We start from the raw sequence: 17805 nt of genomic DNA, 5'->3' as shown, positions 1-17805 counted from the left end.
AAATACAGTTTTGTATCCTGAATTTTTATTCAGTGTTCTCTCTTTGGTGTGTTGCCATGTCACAAATGGTCTTCATTTCCCAGCCCTTCTACAGTTTATTTACCTAGTCCCTTATTGTAGAGCATCGTGGTCATTTCACCCTTCTTGCCTTAGAACGAACGTTGTAGTAAACACCGATATACGTAAGCATTTATCTACCGATTCCTTCTGATAGAGGTGTAAGGACTGGGTACTGGGTTAAAGAGTATGAACATTTTAAAGACTGTTTTATAGATAATGTTCAAATTGTTCTTCAGAAAGATTGTAGCTAGGTTTCTCTGTGATCTTTTTTTAAGACTGAGTATTAGCATTTAAAAATTCTCTCTGAATTAGGTAGGCTTATTAAATTTCAATTATATTTAAGCTAAAGTATTCAGCATCTTTGAATTTAATCCCTCCTGAGAGTCACATTCAGATACACAGCTTGGGTGCAGTTGAGTGGGGTAGGATCTGAGTCTGTCTGAGTCGAGTGGTCGTTGCCCCCCAGATTAATTGAATCACCTGCCCTAGAGCAGGCAGAGTCATTAGAGTAGAGGGCTCAAAAGAGAACCTGCAGGTACCAGTGGTTACTTCTCTGGTAGCTGCTTGTGGCGGGATCCCAAGATCCATAGGTAGAAATTCTAATGTTAATGTTGAAGAATTAAAATACAAATGAAATTTGTATTAAAATTTGTTTATTTTAGTGACATTTTAAACAAACATTGAGAGCAATAGTGAAAATTCAGAAAAATAAGAACACATCAGCTACAGTTCTACTTCCCTAACAAAGCAACTCCTTCTGTTTTTAGTATTATCCTTGAGCCCTGGTGCACCTGGGCTCCCATCTGATCAGAGGCTGGAAATCGTTCTGTGCTCTGTGATCACCTCCTTTCTTTCCATGTCGTGTAGACTGCAGAATGAGCAGGTCGAATAATGCACAGTCTTTCACTGTGTAGTTTTCATGTGATTTACTGAATTTCTTCCTTTGTTGGACATTTGGCTGTTTAAATAATGCTGCAGTGAACATCTGTGAGCATAAAATCAATTTCTCTTGAAATTCCTAGCATAGATTCTGAGGATTGCATTTACTGGGTCAAATAAATAGTGCTACCATTTATACTGGTTAATAATTCTGCCAAATTATTTGACCAAATGGCTAGCATAATTATTGAAGTGTGCTGGTTTATTGCATGTTATTTCTTTTTTAGACTTGCTAAAGAGCTTGTGTGCTCACCAGAGAAAGAGCGGGAAGGAGAGATGGAGGGATGAGGTGCAAGAGAGCATTCCCCGTGTGAGATGGTCATGCCACAATCCCTCCTCCTCCAGTTTCCTCTCAGGATTTTGGGCACACATGCACCTGGCATGCTTTTCAAGCCGTGTCTGGGAGTTGAATTACACAGTCAGCCCTGTGGGATACAGCCACCTTTTAATTTTTAATACATTTTTATTTATTTTATTCATGATAGAGAATGTGCATGTACATGCCTGTGAGGGAGGGAGAAATGGAGAGAAATAAGCACTCCTGAGAAGATCTGGTCACTCTGTGGTGCCCTTTCTCCAGTTTTCCGGGATCTTGGTCATGAGCGTCCATGGGCCTGTTCAGCTGGGCTGGGGAGCCAAATCCATAGTCAGCCCTGTGGCTTCTGGCATTGCAGTTCAGTATGTTTTAGACTGTGCCATTTAGGTTGGGACTGAAAGTTTTAAATTTTTAAATGTATTTTTAAGAGAGGTGGAAATGTTTTACATGACAAATGCTAAACAGTTTAAAATCCAGACCTAATGAGTTTAACTCACCTACTTGGTGCAGAGGTCTTTGTGGGACAGTGTAGTCAGGGAAACTGGGAACTCTTCTAGGAGGAGGTAGCATTTAGGCTGAACGAGAAGAGTTAAGATTTTACAGATGGGAACCAGCAGTTAGTGTAATGGCTATGTCGCTGGACTCCCACGTAGTCGACTGCGGTTCGCGTCCCGGACCCGGTGGCTTAAAACTCACGCCGGGCTCGTGTGCGTGCACGCCCAAGATCCCGAGAGGAGAATGGAGGAGAAGGGATTGCGGTGTGACCATCCCCCGTGGGGGGTGATTTCTCGCTTTCTGTCTCTCTGTCTGTCTGGTGAACGCATGCACCCTATAGTGAAAACCTCTCAAAATAAATAAATAAATAAATAAATAAATAAATAACAGAAAAAAAAAAAAAAAAAAAGTTAATTCTTAAAAAAAAAAAAAAAAAAGATTTTACAGATGAGGGAAAAAAAGCCTGGCCAGTGGGTTCTTTCATAGAGTTGCACTTTGACAGTCAATTCTTATATCCTTTACTGTTAGATTATAATTTTTTTAGTGTAGAATAGTCTTCTCCACTCACTCACCCCCCCAGCCATCATAAAAATGTTTATTGAATAAAATTTGGATAGTAGGACTTGTGCGTATGTGTGTGAACACACTCACACACTCTGGAATATACGTATATAGTATGTAACTTTTTTCCATTTTAACTTTCTCCTGGCAAGCATTAAAAATGGCTCTATAACATTAGATCAAGTGGATATGCTATGATTTATTTACATGTCCCTGCATTGTCAAGACATTTTTTTGTTGGTTCATAATGCATTTATTCGTGGAAACCCTGGTGCTTCTGAAAGAATTTTGGGCTGCTGTTGATAAAAAGATGTAGCCTACCTAACATGTATAGATGTTCATAACAAGGTTAAAATATGTTTCGAGGAGTGGGAGGGGACTGTGGGAGAGTAGGAGGGGCTGGGGTGAAGTATATAATGGACAGGACTTTTTTTTCTGCCAGTGGCAGAAACTCAGTTGAACTCCATTTGACAAAAGGGGAATTGATCACCTGTGTCTCAGAACTGCTGGTAGGATGGGCATTGGAACATTGCCAGGCCACTCGGGCTCTCCGAGAGCTGACTGCTTTTTCTTGCATCCACTCCCGCTAGTTCCAAGGGGCTGGGCCCCTCATTGCCAGCCTGCTGGGATCACATCTTCCCAGTTATTGCAGGAGAGGAAGGAGGGCTCTCACATTTAGCTGCCCCACGATCTTTTTTTCTCTCTCTCTCTTTTTTTTGAGAGAATTTTGCTATAGGGCGTGTGTACTCGCTAGAGAGACAGAAATCGAGAAATCGCCTGGAGGGATAGCCACGCTGCAATCCCATTCTCCTCTCGGGATTTTGGGCACACATGCACCCGGTGTGAGTTTTAAGCCACTCGAACCATGACCGATTATGTGGGAGTCCAGCGACATAGCCATTACGCCATCTGCTGGTCCCAACCCCCTCTCTCTCTTCTTGTCGGGATGGCCAGATGGGTGAGGGACAGAGGGATCCAAGTTGGGTCGCGTGCCCACCCTCCTTTGGCTGAAGTGTATGTGTCCGTGTGTGGGTGTATGTGCCATCATCACCAGCCTCTAGAAACACATGTTTTGAGGGTCGTGAGGAAGTACCCAGAGAAAGTACTATTTTGTTTCAGGGCACCGGCAGACCAGAGCAAGAGCTGTGTGCTCCCAGTGCTTGCTCCGGTGAGCACGCCATGACTCAGAGCTTCCTGGCATCTCCCCGTGACTCCCTTTACACATCAGGTCACATACATGTTTCTGACGAGATGACGTGCCCATGGTTTCCTTCTTCATGCATGTGTTTCTGTTATGGTATCTCTGGTTCTGGTTGAGTCTGGGGACTTGGTTGTGTCCATCTCATGGGAGTGTTTCATACCCAACTTGAAATATTCTGGTGAAACGAAGCTTTAACAATTGTAACTTGTTTCTGTCTGTATTTTAAAGCATTTGTGGAGGGTTATATAAAGTCATAAGATTAACTGAGATTGAAAATAAAGGCTTTAGGGGCCAACCTGGTGGCATAATGGTTAAGGGAGCTGGACTTACATGGCTGACTCTGAGGTTTGAGCCTGGATCCAGTGGCCTGAAAAACATGCCAGGCACGTGTGTATACACGCCTGCAATCCTGAGAGAAGAATAGAGAAGAAGGGACTGCAGCATGGCCTCTCCCCAGGGGACACTTTCTCACTGTCTGTGTCTCTCTCCAGTGAATGCACACATGCTATAGAAAATAAAAAGGCATTGGGAGCCAGGAAAAATAAGTGACTAGTAAAATGGAACCATGGAACGAGTATGTGAAAATGCATGCTGCGATGTGTATTGGGGTTTCTGGCTTGTTCAGAGTCTGGGGGGTCACGGGGGGTGTTGTATTTGTTTTGTGGTGCAAGGATGAGTGCACAGGGAGAGCACACCTACCAGTCATGCATATCTTATCAGCTGGTTTCTGTTAACTAGGCTCTTTAATTAACTAGGCACCTCCCACTTGCCAGCTGCTACTGGTGTTGCTTTTGGCTTGAAACAAACAGACCACAAAAACAGAACTTTTGGTGGTCTCTTTCTGCCCTGGCAAAGGAGCAGAATCCATTCCTTTATCCAGCAGCACTGAACTTTGGGTATTCCTCTGCTATGCAAGGGGACATTTTCACAACAGTGATAGGAATAAACTACCATGGAATACACAGAAAGGAAGTGGCTTCAGGACCAGAGAAGGCTTCCAGGAGAAGGATCTTTTGAACTAGTTCTGAAGTTTGAGTTAAAGGTTAACAGCTAGGTAAGGGAGAGAGGGGTTTTGTACAGAAGGTAAAGGCTCAGAGGTGGGAGAGAGTGTGATGTTTCAGGGCCTGTGGTGACTGGGTGGTTGATTCTAGGGACATATCAGGGGATTATCCTGGAGAGCATTTGGCTGTGGAGAGCCTGGACTTGACCTACGGGCAGTGGGGCTCTTTAGAGGGGGAATTAAGCAGATAATTGACAGGATCAGGTTTGCAGCGTGGAAAAACTAGTCTGACAGATGTCCAGAGGGTGGATTGATCAAAGACCCTGTTCCTCTGTAGTGGGATGACCAGGCCTGGCTTCCAAGGTCTATGTTAGTGCATATTCAAAGCCTCACCCACGAGCACTCTCTCTTTGGGTCTCTTGCATTTACTTGAAGTTCACTGTATCTCATAAGAGAATAAAGAAAACAAGAAAACTGTCCAAAACACACAGGTCTTATTCTCAGTAGACTTCCAGGTCATCCTTTACACCTTCTTTGCTAATGAGAAGAGCTATTCAGGGTGATGGAAGAAAGCAGGGATGATCCTTAGATGTAGACTGTACTTTATGGTTTATAAAGGATTGTGTGTGTTTCACGTGATGCTTGCAACCCTCTGTTGGGGCTTAGGGAATGGTATTCCCATTTTACAGATTAATGCATGCCTCAGAATTCAAGTGACTTAACCATTGTCGCATAGAAAGTGACGTACATGCATTGATTCAGGTCTTTGAACTCTTAATTGCGAGACTTTGCCAAAGATATTATGCTGTGGCTGTGCCAAATCATCAATAAGTATGTTTAGAATACTGTGCTTTTGGTAGAAAGAAAGACAGATACATTTTCAACTTTTCTGTAAACCGGAACAGTGTATTCTCAAGGACACTCAACTTGGCATATTTCTGGTTAACTGAAGGTTTAACAATTGTAATTTGTTTCTTTATGTATTTCAGAAGGATTTGTGGAGGTTAATAGAAAGTCCTAAGGTGAAATGAAATAGAAAAGTAAGACATCACATCCAGGAAAAATAAGAGCAGTAAAATGGAACCAGAGAGTGAGGGTGTTAAAAAGAATGTTGTGGTGTGGTATCCTTCACAGTCCTAAAAAGGGAGACTTAAAATTCAGCTAGTAGTTCCTGGCAGCGAAAGTAAAAAGGGAAATTCAGTTAAGGTCTCCAGCGTCTGCAAGATGAACACGTTAAGATAAAAGGACAGCGTTTGCTGGCACTGAGGCCTGAGGGAAGAATTGCCTCTGGTGGGTTTTCATAAAGAGTACTCGGAGCAGCGTACACAGTCTTCAACAATACCGCATTCAATAAAAGCAGTCCTGCACAGGCCAGATCAGTGCTCTCCTTGTCGGTAAGCTTGTAAGTAGGAAGGTTTTCAGTCCCGGGGATTCTGTCTAGCTGTTTCCCATTATCTTCTTTTCTTGGACAAGAACTACAGGATCAGTTGGAAGTGCTGCAGCCCTGTTTGTAGATGAGCCCTTACTTAAACGCTTCCACAGAGGACCCGGATCAAGCAGTACAGGTTTCTGTAGCATTCATTCCCTGGATTCTGATGGTAAGCCAACCAGTTCTCTTTTGAATGTGATCAAACCATCCTTTGCTCATGCCAAAAACATTTATTGCCAGGCTCATTGTGACTGTTCTTTAGCATTTTGGAGGGAGACAATACCTTTGCTGAAATGCAGCTTGGCTCCGAGGCAGATGAATTTACTGTGTCGGATTGTGTGTGAACACTGAGAAGGTGGGCCATGAGAGTCAGTTCGTCGTGTTTGTTTTAATTGCCGCCAATTGCGATGACCTAGTGCCAGTTGACTCAGCATGTGTTGTAATTTGCAGTTTGTTCATTTGTTTATTCAACTCACATTTATTACTTGTGATGGTGTAGGCACTGTTGTTAGGCTCTGGCAAATACAAGTGTTTTTTTTTTTTTGAATCTTATGTACAATGAGAAAGGGTCAGTAAGTGAAGTAAGTGAAATTCCCCTGCAATTTTTTATACCTCCTCACCACTGGAAGGACCCATATACCTTTAAGGAAATTCAAGAGACCTTTGCAGAACAAACAAAACCCCCCAGTATTCCCAACTGTGTCATTTAAAATGTTCCAATTGTGATGTTTTAAATGTCCTAACCTCTGTGGTCTGTGACAGGGATGCTGTTTGGGTTTTTACATTCATGCCCTCACAGCTCTGATTTTGATGCATTGTTTGGCTCCAGAAACTTAATGCTCTTCGTTTAGTGTATGCTTGGGCAAGCATGTGTGTCAGTGTTTGTGTCAGTGTGTGTGTGTGTGTGTGTGTGTGTGTTTGATGCAGGGTGAGAGACGGAGATAAATCTTTATTTGAGATTTGCTGTCGCTGAATTCTACTCAGGGCGTGTGGTGGGGGTGGAGAGGGAGGGGTTTGAGGAACAAGTTCTAGTCTTTTTGTTCTCCTTCATGGGCAGCGTAGATTAGACATTGGCCTAGCTGTTTTCCCCAGACTGTCTCGTAATGGTCTCATCTGTTACAGGACCTGTCATCTGCTACCCAGACAAGTGTGTGCGTTAGTACCTGGGCACTTAGCTCTATGGGGATGCATTTGCTGGCTCAAGCCCAAAAATCTAATTAAAGTTGTACTCGTCACCCAGTCGGCTAATCTGCGTACTTCGACGGGAGTAGGATTAATTTCAGGATAGCTCAGCCTGAACCCCTCCGGTCCTCACATGTGCTCATTGATGGATAGCTCCAGATGAGACTGTGACAGCGTTTAGAACATCTTTGGTGAACCGTAATCAAAACATGGCATTCAGAGACAGTGTCTTCAGGCTGGTTGGTTAGGGCTAAGACCACAGACTTGAGGTAGTGTACTTTTTTTTTTTTTAAACCGAGGATCAAAGCTCTCTTTACCTATTTATTTATTTATTTGTTTATTTTGGTTCGGTTGTTTTAAAATATTACTCATAAAGATTTTGAGTTGGTATCCTTGTAGAATAATGTGTAGTCTCGAAGACCTCTGTTGGAAGAAGTTCAGTTTTTCTTTTTTTTTGGAGAGTTTTTTGCTATAGGGTGCGTGCATTCGCCGGAAAGAGAGAGAGAGACAGAGAAATAAAGTGAGAATCACCCCCTAGGGGGATAGCCACGCTGCAATCCCTTCTTCATTCTTCTCTCGGGATCTTAGGCACGCATGCACATGCACCCAGCGTGAGTTTAAGCCATTGGATCTGGGACTTGAATCGTGGTTGACTACATGGGGGTCCAGCGACGCAGCCATTACACCATCTGCTGGTCCCAAGAAGTTCAGTTTCTTGTAAGAGAGCCTGAATGCAGAGACACTGGAGTCAAACTGGGTTCGAGTCCTGACTCATCACTTCTGAGCTGTTGGACTGTGAACCAGCAGCTTTGCTTCCGATCTGTGGTGTCCATTTCTTATCTGGGAAATAAGAATTAGTTGTACGGGTTATATGAGGTAGGCAGAGCCTTGGGCACTAGAAACCTAGCAGTTTTGGTAGGTATCTTTGGAATAGTGGAAAACAGTGCCGAGGCCTGGGTTGGAGTGTCAGCTTCACATTGAGGTGCTTAACTTCTCAGCCAATTTCTTAACCCCTTTAAACTGGTGTTTACTCCTCTAAAATGGGGTTGGTTGTATCTATCTGAGGATAAAAAAAAAAAATGGTTAATAAAATATAATGGGTAAGAACTGGTCCCACAGTGTAGGCAGTTTAACCCCTGTGTGTACGGGGTCTGATACCACATGGCCGATGCAGTTTGAATCCTGTACCTAGCAGCTGGAAAAACATGCTGGGTATGTGTGCGTGCATGCCCCAACTCCTGTAGGATAGAGAAATGGAGAAAAAAAGAATTGTGGCATGACTACACCTCATCAGAGGGTACTTTTCTCTGTCTTTCTTTGGTGAGCGCACACACCCTCTGGCAATGAAACAAAATTTAATACGTAAGAAAATGCTGCGGTTCCTGGCACAGACAAGTAGATGATCATTGTATTGGATGCTGCCTCTTCTTTCCTTTTTTCTTGCTTTTAATTGTGTGGCAGGTGCTGGCTCAGGACTTTGAATGACAATCCCTTGCCCACTAGAATCTCCAGGACACTGTTGACTAGTGTGGCCTGCCCTTTTCCTAGTCCAGTCATCAAAGCATCAATTTTCTTCCTTGATCAACGCCAACCTCTCCTCTGAAGATAGTGCTTGTCTGTTCCTTTCTAGCTGATTGATCCCTCTAGGAAGGGAGTCAGGGTCCTCTCAGATTGAGAGACTCTGGCTATCTCAGGGGCTCATGCAAGGGCTGCTATGAAAGCTGCTTTAAAGGCATTCCCATAGGTTTTCATGTGGAATTGCAGTAATCTCTGTGGGGTCACAAACAGGGAGACTTTCTCTTATCTCTCCTTGTTTTATCGTAGCTGTGCCAGGCTCTGTCCTGGGCACTGGCAGTGCAGGACTGAATCAACTTGGACACAGTCTCTGAAGGACTCTAGTGGAGAAATATAATAGAATTGCAGACAAAGAGCTAATTAGAATATAATGTGATAATTGCTGATAGTGGTTGAACCAAATGCTTTGGGAACACAGAGAATGGAATTGTGCTAAGAGACTGGGGTAGGAGGGGGGAGGGAAGGCTTCTCAGAGGACCAGATTTGAGTTGAGACTTGAAGGATAAGTAGCTGTTTGCCCAGGGGATGGGAGGTGGAAATGCATTCCTGAGCGAGGGCAAGCCTGTGCCAAGTGTTGGAGGTCGTATATGAACCTGGCAAGTGGGCAACACTGAGTGGGGCTGGAGGAGGCGGCAGGCCTGTTTGGGGCGGGGGTGGTGGTGGTTTGGAGAGGGTGGTGTTTGCTTGGTGCCTGAGCCAGCTGGGCCTTGATGCCTGTTCAGTGTGAACTCCAGCTCCTCTGTCTGTTCTTGGCGTGTTGGTGGAAGCTTCCTCGAGCCCCTTTTCAGAGCTTCCACGGTCTTCACAGCACCTGATACGGTTGGGCAAGGCATGCTAGTTAGTTCTCTGTGGCGACGACTGTCTCATTCCAGAGGCTTTGGGCTTTCTGTTTGTTTTTAAGCACATGAATTCTTTGTTCAGATGAAGGCGAAAACATGAAAGTGGAGCTGTTCAGGGTGAAGTGAGGAAAGAGGCCTGGCACCCCCTACTACCCACCATGTCTCGCTCTGCCACAGCCTCCAGGAGCAGTGAGGCTCCACAGAACTTGGTTTGAACACCATGATCTCATACTAATTCTGGAAATTCTCCTTACATCGCAGAGCGCCTATACCTCATTAAGATTTTGAAGACGTTTCCTTTGTATATTTAAAGGTAACCACTGAGCACTTTGACAAGCTTTCTCACAGTGCAACCTGATAAGGCAGAAATTTGATGAATGAGAACCTTCTCATTCTCCATCTGGCCAGAGATAAAACAAACTAGTTTGCTTGAGAGGGAAGTGTGAGGGCTTAGCTTTTCATTTCTAATGTGATTCTAAGATTTTAAGGGATATTTTAGTTTTCAAGAAATTCACTTCCCTTCTCCCCTGTTTAAAAAATCAGCCAGACTGCTCTAAGAGAGCCCTGATATGTAAAGGCAGTGCTCAGCTCAGTGTTGGTCCAGAGTGCACTAGTGAATCTTAAAGGAAAATTCCCTGTCAATGTAGAAATTGAAGCCATCAGTTGCTGTCATCAGTAGACTTGCTGTGGCAACACTTGCTTTAAAGCCAGGTAGTGGTGAGGTGTAGAACAGGGATTTTTCAAACTTTCCCCCTTGTTTGCTCATAAGCAAATAACACAGATGCACCCAAGGAGGCTCTGCAAATTCCTTTGGATAGTGGCTTTTTACATTAAAGTCAAATACAAATTTCTGTGCTCTTTCCCAAGTCTTTTGAATCAGTTTCTGGAGAGAGAGGCTCAAGAACATGTAGTTGGATGGTACTGCTAGCCAGCTATGTTTGGGTCTTCCTAATCTTAGGGCTTCTAGAACTTGGTTTGCAACACCATGTGTATAGTAAAAAGAAAAGAAGTAGACTTGGTTTTAAGTCTTACTTTTTACCCTGTGTTATTTTCCTTTAGCTGCTCGAGTTCTTTGAATTCTGGTTTCTAATTGGTGAAATGGGTATAATCAGAGTACCTGATTCGTGGGGCTGTAGGGAGAGTCGATGAGGTAAAATTTTCCTCAATGCTGCAAGGGTCTGTAGAAAAAAGCAGCCGATGGGATTTGGAGAGGATGAGTTCTGAGGGCTGAAGTAGTCAAAGAGGACTCAGTAGAAGAGACGACCATTGGATTGGGCCTTGAAAAATAATGTGCTGTCTTGAGGTGGAATTGAGGGGAATTTTATACTTCCAGGTGGAGGGGACTGGGTAGATACTGGGAAAGAGCCAAGAAAGTGTGTTGATAAAGTATTTGGTTTAGGGGAACTGGGTGGAAATAAGGCTAAAAGGTAAGCTGTGGCCCACTGTGAGGGATCCTTAAATGGTCTGTTTGTGACAGTGTCTTCTGATTTAGAGTCACCAAAGGATCCTGGGCACAGACAGTGATCCTCGGTGTACACACAGTGGGGTGAACCTGAAAGGGAACTGAGTTAGGAAGTTGCAATTGACCAGATAAGAGCTAAGCTCTAAAGAAGTCAGTGAAAGTGGGAAGGAGGGCGAGGCGGGACTGAGTACAATAGAGGGATCCATTCTCCTTCCAATACTGCAGCTTCTACTTTTTCCCTTTCAGATACCTCCAGAAGTTACTCAGCTGACTAATCAGGGTTCAGGATATTTATTGGGCTGTCCTTGTTAATGAGCGAGTTACTAATCTTACAGCAGGAACCCCAGTTCCAGATTCTTTTGCATTCCTGTTTCAGAGCAAGCCAAGCCTGGCCCATGTTGGGAAGGCTGACTTCCTCGATTCCTCATCGTTGTCTGTCCACTTCTGCCTCCACTTGAGTAAGAAGGCTCAGACGATTCCCTTAAACTGCATATACCTCTCCTTCAAAAATTGAGGTCCCATACCCTCAATTATATCAGAAAGCACTGCTCTGGACGTGCGATTGTCACAGAAAAGTACTTGGATTCCCCTTCTGCTGTTGTTTCTTACCTACAGCTCATTTGAGAACTAGGTGCCAGTAGGATGATTGACAGGGCAGACTCGGCACTTTTAGCTATTAAAAGCACCAACTCCTCTACCTTCATCTGTCATCTGCTTTATGTAGGGAGCGTGCTGTACCTCACGGCCCGGGTTACCTGCTGGATGACAAGGTACATATAAGAAGAAGAAGAAGCAAGAGTCAAACCTTGTCTCTGAGTGGATGGATGGTGGTGCCGTGCCACACGAGGAGCCCTGGGAGTAGGGGGTCGGCCTGGGGGATGTGTGGGGGGAGAGTGGGAGGTGAGGCAGTATTACCTGCTGTGCACCAGCTTCTGTGCTGTGCACCCATCATGCATTCTCTGACTTAACACTTCAGTAATCCTAAGAGTCCACGTTATTATCTCCATTTACTGGAGAGGAAATAGTCAAAGATTGAAGTATCCATCTGTAGTCACATAGCTAGTTAGCAGTAGATTCAGGATTCACTTCTGTCTTCACAGCCCAGGAATATTGAAGGAGATGTGGGGAAACCACCCAAGATTTATCAATTTTCAGTTCTGATTGTTTTGCTCAGGCAAGACATGCCATCTCCACGCCTCCCCAAAACATTTATTACAACCTCCCTGGAGGTGAGCACATGAGCCCGCTGGCTGTCCTCGTGTTGCCATGGCAGCTGCTCTTCAAGGCTACATCAGTGCACACCTCCCCATTTCCTCCCGCTCTCACTAGTTCTTTTACTTTAAGCCTTCTCTGACTGTTCTTCATATGAAGTTTAGGTCCTTGGTCCTGCCCCATTCATACAGAGGAGGGCCTTAGTCTCAGGCTGAATAGTCTACCAATCTGAGTCTTTGAGAAACTATAAAGTGAGTTGGGGGGTATTGGAATTACTGACCAAGGGAGGCCCACGTCACAGAGTGGTTTTATACTTCCTTTGGCTTTAACAATACTGCAGCTGGGTGCAACCAGCACAGAATTTGGGGCCACGCTGACTGAGTTTGAATTTCAGCACCGGAACTTCAAAAGCTTTACAAACATCTCTTGGGAACCAGCAGTTAGCGTGATGGCTATGTCGCTGGATTCCCACGTAGTCGACCGCAGTTCGCGTCCCGGACCCGGTGGCTTAGAACTCACGCTGGGCGCGTGTGCGTGCGTGCCCAAGATCCCGAGAGGAGAATGGAGGAGAAGGGATTGCGGCATGACCATCCCCCGTGGGGGGTGATTTCTCACTTTCTGTCTCTATGTCTCTCTCTGTCTGTCTGGTGAGCGCACGTGCCCTATAGTAAAAAAACCTCTCAAAAAAAAAAAAAAAAAAAAGCTTTACAAACATCTTTCAACCGCTGTGAGTCCTAATTCCCTTTCTGTAAAAATACGACTAATAATACTTACTGTGTAGTCAGTCATTAGGGAAGAGGTGTCTTATGTAAAAATGCCTTGACCCAAGTCTGCCTCATAGCTGGTGCTCAGCAGATGGTGGTTTCTGGGAGCCAGCAGGTGGTATGGTGGTTAAGGCACTGTGTCCTACATGGTCAACTGTGCAGTTTGAGTCCCAGGCCTTGCGGCTTGAAAATCATGTTGGGTGATTTTTCATGTCCAAAAATCCCAAAGAAGAATGGAGGAGAGGGGATTTTGACTTGGCCATCCTCCCTTGGGAGTGATTTCTCAATTTCTCTCTTTCTCTTTCTCTGTGACAGGTGCATGTGCCTGATAGCAAAAACTTAAAAAAAAAAAGTGATTTCTGTCATGGATGATTGTAATAATAAAGAGAAATGTTTTATAGTCTTTGGAGTCCTGACTTTACCCACAATCTTGATGATGCTTTGGGCCCTCTGTCTAGACCCCAGATATGTACACACCCACACATTTTCATAGGATCTCAGGGCCTTAGTCAATAGACCTTAGACTTAGAACCTCTAATCTTGGGGGTTGACAAAACTACATATCTTGTGGAATTCTGGAACAGGCAGTTTTCATATTATCAGCTCTGCTAGGTTGGAGGGCACGGGAGAGAAATGTGGTTCAACATTAGGCTCCTTTATCACTCAAAACATGTAAGGGGTTCTTTGCCTGAGTAACAAAGTTTCTAAAAGTAAACAGGAAGAGGAGAATGGAGTAAGTGGTTGCTGAATATACACACTTACACTAGAACTTCAACTAGATGTCACAGTATGGGTGTGAAAGGTGTTTGTAAAGGAGGATACTGAATCTGGGAAATAATGTGAGTGAACCTGTGCTTTGTGTGCACGTGGACAGGGCTCCTCTTTACTTGGCAAGAGGCCTGAACATTGTAAAATGAGAAGGTAAGCATGATCTTTCTAGGGTGGCATTCAAATTTGTTACGAAGTTAAAGATGTCCCTAAATGGCTGGCTTAACACAGGATTTTATAGGCATTCATTGCAGTAGTTGGGCAGGGCTTAGCTGGGTGATTTTCTGCTCCCCATGGCCCAGGTCATTAATGGTATTCAACTGGTGGATGGGTTGGTCTGTGGGGTGATTCTTCACTCGTGTATCTGATACCTCGGTGGGGATATCTGGGAAGCCATGCACAGCTGGGATTGCCAACTGCATGTGCCCTTTGCAGCGTGGCAGAATTAGGGTAGTCATCCTTTCTTGGATGTATGATTCTTAGGGCTCCCAGAGCAAGTGTTCCAAGAGACAGAAGTTGGAAGCTGTCAGCTTTCTGAGGCCTGGGTGGGCCTAGAAACTGGCACAATATCACTTCTGCCATATTCTATTTGTCCAGCAGTCACTGTGCTGCCCGGATTCTAAAGGAGGGGGACAGAGACTTCATACCTTTCCATAGAAGACGACCAGAGGATTTATGGCTGTCTTTCATCTGTAGCAGTGACTCTTAGGTACCAGGTACCATTCTAAGTGTAAGAACCAAAGCAGTAAACATAATACACAAAAATCCCTGCCCTCCTGGGTGGGAAGGCTGCAGTCAAAATGCACACGTAAATTACTCCATTAGAAGGTGCAATGGGGAAAAATAATGAAGGGAAGGCTTATGGGGAGGGGGCCGAGGGTGACTAGTAGTGGCTGTTTGAGGTGGGGTGGACAGGGAAGACTGGACTGAGAGGTGATAGTTGAGTGCAGACTTGAAGGAAGTGAAGGAGCAGCCTTGAGGAGCGTCCAGGCTGAGGGAGCAGCAACCGTAAAAGCCTGGAGCTGGGAGCACACCTGGTACGAAGAGGAACTGCAAGGAAGCCAGGCTTGCCAGAGCAGGATAGTGGGGCAAGAGCAGTGGGGAGGAGGGTGGCAGAGTAGTGCGGATCCAGCAAGGCTAGGGCTGTGGAGGCCATAGTGGGTCGTGAAGATTAAATGGGTAATTATGAGAACGTCTAGCACGTTGCCCAGAACAACAGGAGGTACTTGGCAGGCATGACTTCTGTCATCAGTAGAACCCAGGTGTGAGCGCCCAGGTGTGGCGCTCCCTTATTCCACATATTCCAACGCCGATGCCTCAACTGCAGCTGCTCTTCTGGCACTGGTGTATGTACTCATTCTGGTTAGTACACGGCCAGCAAAACTCAATCAGGATGGCAGAGAAATAATGAAGTACATTGGAAAGGTGAATCCTCGTAATATATCTCTTCTCTAATAGCATTAGTAAGATGGATGGACTCTGCCCTGGGAGATTTTCTGATGCAGGGGAAAATGAGTTTGTGTGTTTATGTTTCTATATGCACCCTTGGGTGATTGATTCTTGAGAGATCAACTTTTCCTTAGAACTGTCCTTGAAAATGTTTTCATTCACGGCCAGCAAGGACAATTTGCACAAGAGGAAATCCAAATGATAGTTAAATATATAGAAATGTGGTTGGCAATCAAAGAAATGCAAATTCAAACACTAGCAAAGAACCATCTCATACCAATTTAATTAGCAGACATTTAAGAAAACATCAGTGCTGGTGAGGATGTGGTGAAACAAAAACGTTACATTTTGGTGGTGGCATTTTAGTGTTTATTTTTTTTTTTTGTGGAAGAAAGTATGTTAGTGTGTAGAAAGAATCCTCAAAATGTGCTTTGAATGATTCCTTTCTTGGGGATTTAGACTAAGAAAATAAGGCAAACGTTAGAAAAAATCTTGTATTATACACAGAACTGTTCTTTGCTGTATTTGTTATAAGAGCAAATGGTTAAAGCCAGTGAAGAAACAGTTAAGTGAACTAGGATGTACCCATTACAGTTGACAAATTTGAGGATCATGTGGTACCTTGCAGGAGGCAGTTTAGGGACCTGTCGTGCATTTCCCTTGGGCTGAGGGAATGTGCTGGGCCAAGCTGGAAGCTCAGTATAGCAGCTCTGTAGACCTTTCTCATCTCTGTACTTGAACAATAACTTTTCTTGACTTTGTACCCTTTAAAGTTTTTTTATATTGTTGTATGTCATCATCATTTAATTGCCTCATGCTCCTTGTAGGTCATGGTATAATAGAATAAATAAAGTAAAATGGGAAAAAATCCAAACTGAAGTTCAAATTGGATAAAAATTATGGCTACAATGGGCAAAGCTTGAAAGAAGCATGTACGGTTTGGAAACGGTTTCATTTATTGTCACAATTTTGTATGTATATATTGGGTTGTTGGAAAAGTCATGGTGTATTTTTGCATGGGAAAAAAACAAAACAAAACAAAACAAAACCCAGGGGGTTTGGCCACGCCACAGTCCCTTCTCCTCAATTCTCTTCCTGGAATCTTGGGCATGCATGCACATGTGCCTAGTGTGATGTTGAAGCCACTGTGTCTGAGACTCAAACCATGGTCGACCATGTGGGAGTCCAGCAACATAACCACTATGTCATCTGTTGGCCCCTCTTCATTTTTTCCTCCCAAATTTTTTGCCATAGTGCTCTTGTGCTTGCTGGAGAGAGACAGGGAAAGTGAGAAATCACCCCCAGGGAAGATGGCCATGCTGCAATTCCTTCTCTTCCAGTCTCCTCCTGGGATTTTTAGCAAACTGAGCATGATTTTCAAGCTGCTAGGTCCAGGACTTGAACTGTAGTTGGCCATGTGGGAGTCCAGCACCTTAACTGCCATGCCACTTCTCCCTCTCTTTTATTACATTTTTTAATTGCTAGACTGTGTGTTTGCTTGCCAGAGAGAGGCAGAGAGATGGAGAAAGCAACCTCTAATGGAATGTGGTTATGTTGCAATCTCTTCTTCATTTCTCCATTTGTAGGGATTTTGGGCACACATGTAGATGTGCCCTTTCACACCAGGCACATTTTGTTTCTCAAGCTGCTGGAATCAGGATTCGAACCTGGTCAGCAATGTGGTATCCATCTCCTTTAACCACCGGGCTATGTATGGGGCTCGCCCCCCTGGATAGTTCTTATCTGCAACAGTTATTGCTGTAGTGTTTGCTTTGTAGTCACTATCCATTTGCAGATTCCCACCACACTTAGTTGTAAGTCTGTTGTGAGGAAGTGCTATCCTGTCTTCTCCTGCATTTATATATTATTTTAGTTTTATGCTTATGTCAGAATGGACTCATGGATATTTATTTTATTCTTTAAGTTGTATGCCATTACTATCATTTATTTTATTGCTCAAATTATGTCAGATTTGGTCATTGGGGACTACTTCTGATTGATTCCCCATCGTGATTTGAGCACTTCTGTACTTTCTCATGTCACAAGCTGTCTTTGGCTCTAATTGTGTTTTCCCTTTCCCAGCGCTGGAATAAACCAGGTAGTCCAGGCTCCAAAGAACCCTGGCTTCTTTGATTGGAGAATGATATTTAGAAAGCAAGTTTGGATGATTGGTGTCCTCATTGCTACAGGCTTTGTCAGTGGACAGAGCTAAGAAATGTATGTGTGTGTCCTGACATGTGCGTACAGATATCTGTATATCTGTGTCTGTCCTCTTGTGTGTGTGTATAATTACAGATACATCCCAATTGTGATTTTGCCGATTGTCTCTGTAATATCATTAAATTTGTTTTTTTTTCTGACTCTATTTCTAGTAAATTGGTAGTTAGGTAAGGTGTGTGGTCAAATTCAGGTTTACTTTTGGGCAAGATTACATCATAGGTGGTCATTTGTACTTCCAAATATTTACTAGCTTCTGTTTTTGTGATGTTATCAGCCATTGATTTATTACAAAATGGTAATGATCTCGCTTCATTGTTCTTTCATTTATAGCCA

At 44.0% G+C, this 17805-nt stretch overlaps 1 protein-coding gene across 8 annotated transcripts in view; it reads left to right on the top strand.

The window, feature by feature from the left end:
* The window catches only part of CDK5RAP2 (CDK5 regulatory subunit associated protein 2), a 208699-nt gene that overhangs the window by 73559 nt on the left and 117335 nt on the right, over positions 1 to 17805 (top strand). The window lies entirely within an intron of this gene.

The sequence above is a fragment of the Tupaia chinensis genome, unplaced genomic scaffold (assembly GCF_000334495.1).
Source record: "Tupaia chinensis unplaced genomic scaffold, TupChi_1.0 Scaffold000455_1, whole genome shotgun sequence".
In the NCBI taxonomy this organism is placed as follows: domain Eukaryota; kingdom Metazoa; phylum Chordata; class Mammalia; order Scandentia; family Tupaiidae; genus Tupaia; species Tupaia belangeri.
The sequence above is the reverse complement of the archived record's forward strand: the minus strand, read 5'-3'. Positions and strand labels throughout refer to the sequence as shown.